This window comes from Podarcis cretensis (assembly GCF_951804945.1).
Source record: "Podarcis cretensis genome assembly, chromosome: 4".
Lineage (NCBI taxonomy): Eukaryota > Metazoa > Chordata > Lepidosauria > Squamata > Lacertidae > Podarcis > Podarcis cretensis.
The window spans coordinates 67,288,098-67,295,697 of record NC_137173.1 but is presented as its reverse complement, the minus strand read 5'-3'; the positions used below and the strand labels follow the sequence as shown (position 1 = coordinate 67,295,697).

The following is a 7,600-nucleotide window of genomic DNA, read 5'->3' as shown; positions in this document are numbered from 1 at the left end:
CTTTGACTGCCTCCCGCAGTTTGGTCAAACTCATGCTGGTAGCTTTGAGAACACTATCCAACCATCTCGTCCTCTGTCGTCCCCTTCTCCTTGTGCCCTCCATCTTTCCCAACATTGGTCTTTTCCAGGGAGTCTTCTCTTTTTATGAGGTGGCCAAAGTATTGGAACCTCAGCTTCACTATCTGTCCTTCCAGTGAGCACTCAGAGCTGATTTCCTTAAGAATGGATAGGTTTGATCTTCTTGCAGTCCATGGGACTCTCAAGAGTCTCCTCCAGCTCCATAATTCAAAAGCATCAATTCTTCGGCGATCAGCCTTCTTTATGGTCCAGCTCTCACTTCCATACATCACTACTGGGAAACCCATAGCTTTAAGACTGCCATCCTGAGCTCCTTTGAGTTATGAATTATTCAAGCAGCTCTTCTCTCCTTACTGTTTCCTTACTGTTCTTCAGTGTTCCATCAGATTCCATTTCATGCATGTATGTATGTATGGACTAAATCTATTTTTTTAAAGCACACTCAAACATGTGAGAAATTTCTATAAGAGCCACCATTTGCAGTGAATACTGAATGTAGACTCGAACATATGTAGAAGCCAGCCATGGCTTCCTTTGCAGAACCTCGATTTTATTTCTTTATCCTGTCCCTCCCTTTTCAGTGTTGCAAACCTTTGGAAGCATCTCGTTCCACTTATCTGACTTCCAGCAGCTGGTTTCCAAGGAAACAGCAGGATACAATTTTGGGCATCTCAAATTTTAAAAGGAAGTCTTGGTGGGAAACTGTCATTGTGAGACAATTGGGATTTAAGATGCAGGCAATGTAGGCAATATTTGAGTTCATCTGAACAGAACAGGATGGGACATGGCTGGTGCTGACTTGTTCAGTAGTCTTGTAATTGGAATAAGTAGCCTACAGGTGAAAGAATGGCAGTTTATCAGGCTTAGGGGGGAAATAACTTCAGGGGGTGGGGAGAGATGATAGCTTGCTGAAAGAAATAGATATCCTCAGGCCTAGTGTGAAAACAGAGGGGAAATGAAAATTATTCTCTCTCGTAGCTATTATTTAAACATAGATGAGGCAGTATATTTATAATACCATACTTCACTTTATTGCCATAACCTAAAACATAGCTCATCATGTTTAGTATAGGTATATACTAGTATCACTTGAATGTAACAAAACTGAATTTTCTTATTGTTTGTATATAAATAGTCCTCCTTGGCTTTGCCATGTCCAAGGCAGACGGATGAGCTCTGAAGCATAGCTCACAAGGCACCAGATAACATGTCTTGCCTAAAATCTGGTCACGGCATGGTTTCTTCAAAGACAAAGTCCAACCAGAAAAAAGTGCTGTCTGGGATGTTTGGGTTGGATACTAGGAGCTGCAAATGGCATATTAGACATTTTACCGGTAGTTGTATATCAATCTCTATCTGCATCCATTACACTGAGCACAGGGGAACATGGGCAGATTGATTTGGGTGACAGTGTGTGGAAAGAAGTCCTTCAGCCCATTGCAGGCTGAAAAATTAGTACAGCTGTGCAGCCTGATATAATGCCCATTTATTCATTATATCTCATCTCTCCCCCCAGAACTGGCTCACAAATACAAATAAAATACACACAACTAAAAAGAAAAAAAATGTATGACTAAAAAGTGATTAATCTAATGATGGAATTAAAACAATGCAAAAGGGTATCTATTAAAGTGCAGTTAGAAAAGCAAAACACACACACAAACACAAACACAAACACACAGTATAGCACACTATTAAGGGACCTTTCCTTAAAAGCAGTCAGTTCTTAAAAGCCTGCCAAAATAAAATGGCCTTCACCTCTGGTGCAACAAACCTATAACCCTGAGATTAACGCTGAGAGCCAGCATGGTGTAGTGGTTAAGAGCGGTGGACTCGTAATCTGGTGAACTGGATTCGCTTCCCTGCTCCTCCACATGCAGCTGCTGGGTGACCTTGGGCTAGTCACATTTCTCTGAAGTCTCTCAGCCCCACTCACCTCACAGAGTGTTTGTTGTGGGGGAGGAAGGGAAAGGAGATTGTTAGCCACTTTGAGACTCCTTAAGGCGGGATATCAAGTTCAAACTCTTAAGAAGAGAGAGAGCTGGGCTGCATTAGCATACTGGTGGTATTGGACCACAAAAAAACTCCAACCTTTCTCAGTGGTAAATGTTGACTAGCATGGGGACAGAACAGAACCCTGAGGGACTCCACAGCGTAGAGGCCAAGCTAGGAGTGCCCCAGCACCACCACCTTGGTTTTTCCTCTCCAGGAAGCAACAGAGCCAATATTAACTTCCTGTATGGACCAGGCTGAAGACTGTGGCCAGGTGACCAGTGTGCCTGCTCAGGCTGCTGTTGATGGGCAACTTCAAGGCTCCTCTTGCTTTCCCTTCTTTAAGCTTTAAGCTAAGGTTACCAGACGTCCCCGTTTCCCGGGGACAGTCCCCAGATTTACAAATCAGTCCCCTGACAAAATCCTATCATTCAGACTCATTTCAATGAAGTGTCCCTGGATTCATTGGGGAAAAAATGTGGTAACCTTACTTAAAGCTGGGTTTGGATCAGATAGCCTTTCAAACAGAGAACTCCTTTAAATAGGACACATAGCCACACCAACAAAAAATGTAAAGGATGTCTACCTACCAGGAACTGTTTGTTTAAGCATAAAGAATTCCCCTTTGGAATTCTTTGGAAAGAGCTGCGGTGCTCCGTGAAACCCAATATGGTGGCCACATAAGAAGAAGACAGGAAACCAGGCACAGGCCTCTCTTGACACATATTTGACAACTGTGTACAAGACATAAAAACACACTTGGGTGAGAAAAAAGGAAGGAAATACCCTTTTTGGTCACACTGTAAATCCCTAAGTCCTCCTTAATATCGTCTGTCTGAGTATTTGCCCAACAAGGATGTTCTAGCCACTTGGAATGGAGTGAACGGTATACTCTAGCCTTCCTGCTGTTTTGACTGGTGAGCCAAGTCTCTTTCAAGCGCCATGTGACCACAACCACAAGCTTGCTGTCGACGCCTCCAGACAACAGAAAACAGGCTCCAGCCTGCACAGCTTCTTCATTACTGCAGCCCTAAGCCATAATTACATAACATGAGAGGGCTCTTCTCTTGCCAGCAGACAGAGTTACCGCGCTCAAGATCTCAAATCATTATGCTGAATTGAATATTGCCTCAACAGTAAACAGGATAAGGTTGGTCTGCTTGGTCTGAAATACAAGCAAAGGATCTCATTAGGCAAAACAGAGTAAAACATGGCCACAGGGAAAAGGTAACAAGCCTAGTAGCATTCCATTGCTCAACATATTTCCACATCTATTTATTTTTATTTTACAGAAATCTCTATGTAATTCCAGTGTACATGCTCATCCACTTTCTTTATGAGCCAATGACTAATTTTGCCCCTATAAAGCATGTTTGCCTTTGGACTGGTAATCACATTATCATACTGTCTTTATGTGCAGCATTTTAAGAACACAAGAATAATTAGTGGCTCTTTCCCCAAGATTGAGTTGATTTTGCTGGTCATGGTGATACAAGTCAATAGGGGTTGTAGCTAATTGATATCTGGATTCAGATTCCATGCAATACTATTAATTTATCTATTTGAAAATATTAGTTGATTTTCTTGCAAAAGCAACCCAAAGGTGACATGGAATAATAAATAAGCAGACACCTACATTAAAACTAGCAGAAAACAAAACAAAGCAAAAATCTAAACAACCGTCGTATTTTTAAAAGGCAGAATTAAAACATCCCACCCACTTAGAGGCCACAGATAATCAAAAGCTAAAGCCCTGATGGAAAATAAAGACCGGTTGCCCCTAAAGGTGTGCAGTGATGGTGCAAGGCAAGTTTCTCTGGGGAGAGCATTCTGCAAGTGAGGAACCACCATTAAAGAGCCCCGTACTCATGTTGCCACCCTCCAAACCTCTTCTGGAGGGGGCACATATCCCTTTGATGGAGGAAAGAATGTGAAACCAGGCACCTGAATTTTTGGGGTTACACATGAAGCTCATCATGCAGGCCTTTCCACTGCCCAAGAAATCAAACAAGGCATGCATGATCCACATTTTGTTCTATGTGATGCTCTTGCAAACCCTGGTCTAACACCAGCACCGATGCTTCTTACAGATAGGCCACCTCATTAGTCACAGTTGTATAAGTGCACAGTCACAAAAGTATTACAGTGGTACATCAGGTTAAGAACTTAATTCATTCTGAAGGTCTGTTCTTAACCTGAAACTGTGGTACCACTTTAGCTAATGGGGCCTCCTGCCGCTGCCATGTGATTTCTGTTCTCATCCTGAAATTCTTAACCTGAGGTACTACTTCCGGGTTAGCGGCGTCTGTAACCTGAAGCGTCTGTAACCCGGTGTACCACTGTGTTGTTCTATTTTAAGCTTTGGTGTTGATGGCATTTATGGATGGGGTGGGAGAAAATAAGGCATGTGTTGTTTTAAATTCACTGCAACCGATGTGCTGTAGAAGACTGTATTTAGAAAAAACAACTGCAGCTACCTGACTTTGAGTTATGCAATAATACCTGGTGTGCCAATGGAGAGAGCTGCAGGCGGTGGACTGGTAATCTTGTCCCACTTCCTGCCTTTCTCATGGTTATGGGAATGCAAATAAAAGGAACAGCTAGATTGACAGAAAGGCAGGAAACCTGCAAGTACTAGCATATGCTAAATTACAGGAAATCAGTGTGAAAATGCATTCCTGAGCACACACATTGTAAACCAGTGATCACCTGTGAAATAGCACTGGCTCAACACTTCCAATAAAGTCTGCTCTATGGGGGTGGGGTCGGATAACTATCCTGAAATTATTGGGCAAGTGAAGATTCTGCTGAGGACCACAATGTATAAAAAGAAGATGGGAAGATTTGCCTTGAGCACAGCATTCTTTCAATATATAGATTACTTACGCATTTTCTAGAATGTTACCTTCAGTCTGTTGAGAATGATACTGGAAAAGAATGGATGCGTCATCTCATAATTTGAGAGCCATGGCAGCTTTGAGAGCTGGCTGTGGCCTTGAGAGAGGTTCTGTTTCAAATTGCTGCTCAGTCTGAACTTGGGTGGCCTTGCGGAAGTCACTGTCTCTCAGTTTCAATTCCACCTGCAAAATGGAAATAATAATGTCCTACTTTCAAAGGGTTATTATGAAGGTACCATTTATAAAGCCTTGCATACCTTGAAAGTGCTCTGGAAATTTGAAATCGTTCTTTAGTCTGCACTTCTATAGCTACTTGCAGTAAGCACCACTGGAAATATGAAATAGTTAAATAGTTGCAATTCTAAACCCACTTACCTGGGACTAAGTCCTATTGAACTCAAGAGGACTTACCTATAAGTTACTTTTGCATTTTGGTAAACATCATTTGGAAACTTCTAGCAAATACAATACTCTAGTAAAATATCAAATGCTGACAAGTGTGTTTTGTTTTTCTTATATTGTGTATTTCTGGATATATTTTTACTGTATAATCCTTTGACTATGCAGTTACAGTGGTACCTTGGGTTAAGTACTTAATTCGTTCCAGAGGTCCGTTCTTAACCTGAAACTGTTCTTAACCTGAAGCACCACTTTAGCTAATGGGGCCTCCTGCTGCTGCCACGCCGCCGGAGGATGATTTCTGTTCTTATCCTGAAGCAAAGTTCTTAACCTGAAGCACTGTTTCTGGGTTAGCAGAGTCTGTAACCTGAAGCGTATGTAACCCGAGGTACCACGGTAATTAAAAGAGGGGAAAACATCATTTGCAGGACTTGTCATGTTTCATTCGGGTGAGAATCCCTGTGACTTTACTTCTCCCTGGTAAATGCATAAAAGGGAAAAGTTTGGTTAGTGCAGCCTCTCCTTATGATAGGAGAAAAGCTGCACTGTTAAAATTCTCCCTCCCGCATAATTCTTAAAATTTCCTCATGAAATCTGACAACACATTTTGTGTGTGTGGTAGAGAGCATTCAGCTGCTCACACAAAAATATGGAGCTTTTTAAAACTGAAGAAGTAACAGCCAAGTTTATACCAAAAATAATGTTGCTGAACTACAGCTCCCATCATTCCTGACCATTGATCATGCTGGCTGGGGCTGATGGGAGTTGAAGTCCAACAGGGTGGGGGGAGGGGAGGACAGAGTCCCTATTCCTACTGTAGGAAGGTAGTAAGTAAGGTCCATTCAACTCTCCTTTAAGAGGCCAAACCAAAGTGATCATGGCAGTTTGCTTTTAAAAGTGCGCTTCCATTTTTAAACACCAAACTTTAGCAGTAACAGGAAACATGTGGCTAATAATGTTCTAACAACTATATATATATATATATATATATATATATATATATATATATATATATGGTATATAAAATCTCCTGTATTATTTCACAATTTTAAAAGCAAAGGTGCTGTTCTTTCCATCAGGATCAGTTCTAATATCAAAGTCAGGTAGGAAGAAGGTGACTAAAGAAAGGGGAGGCAGAATGAAAGAGAACAGTTCTGCTCTTCTGACCTGAGCACCCTTATTGTTTTTAAAACCCTTCCCCAAGGATAACTTGGAGACTGTGGGAGATGAGTGGAGGTTTAAACATCTTAGAGGCCAGAATCTTTTTCTGTGGCAGAATTGGGGGGAATGTGGGATATATACATTATCAAGCTGTATTATTTAAGCTGTAAAATAGGAACTGATTAAAAAACACTATTTGATCCTAAGTATCAATTGCTGATGATACTTAACATCTGCTGGTGTCTATTTATGGCCCGTTTGCTTGGAGTGCTTCTGCATCTCCTAAACCAGGCTTCCTCAACCTCGGCCCTCCAGATGTTTTTGGCCTACAACTCCCATGATCCCTAGCTAGCAGGACCAGTGGTCCGGGATGATGGGAATTGTAGTCTCAAAACATCTGGAGGGCCAAGGTTGAGGAAGCCTGTCCTAAACTGTTGGATGGAAAGTTGGGATCCTTACAGAAAACTAAACCTACAGCAGCTGTTTATCAATGTTCAATGGATTTTGGTAAGGTAGATGTTCAGGACGATACGGAGGTCTGGGGCAGGGAAGTAGAAGGTCTTATATAGCCTAAACAATAACAGTGATTGACAGAGTGCTTCGTACAGGCAAAGGCAGGAAATGATAATCAAATCCCAGATGTTTGAAAGGATAAATGGAGATGTAGGCTCACTAATATTTTAGAGTTCTCTGAAAGTATAAACAAGTTTATAGACAGAGCTGATCCAATTGACAATGTGTAGTACTTAGACTTTCAAAAAGTTTTGACAGAGTACCTTGCTAAAGATTCTTGATTAAGCTTAAGAGTCATGGAATAAGAGGAAAGATCCAGTACAGATCAGTAACTATTTAGAAACAGGAAGTCAAGAGTAGGACCCACTCCAGATTGGTGATTTTTTTTGGCAGATATATTCAGCAGCACGTTCTAAACACAGTAACAGTGCATTAATGGTAGATGCATATTGGATTCTCCAAACGTTGATTACTTGTTCTGCAATGCTTCACCAGTGCTACCACAGTAGGGCTATAGTGTAACAAAAGCAGGACTGAAAAACCCAACAACCCAGTACACT

At 41.5% G+C, this 7,600-nt stretch overlaps 1 long non-coding RNA gene across 1 annotated transcript; it reads right to left on the bottom strand.

The window, feature by feature from the left end:
- Window positions 1-240: 240 nt before the first annotated feature.
- LOC307215353 lies at window positions 241-5,391 on the bottom strand. The gene is made up of 3 exons (XR_013838476.1): window positions 4,976-5,391; window positions 2,661-2,804; window positions 241-1,011 (listed from the first exon to the last, which is right to left on the bottom strand). It is a non-coding gene; the product is annotated as an uncharacterized lncRNA (long non-coding RNA).
- Window positions 5,392-7,600: the final 2,209 nt, after the last annotated feature.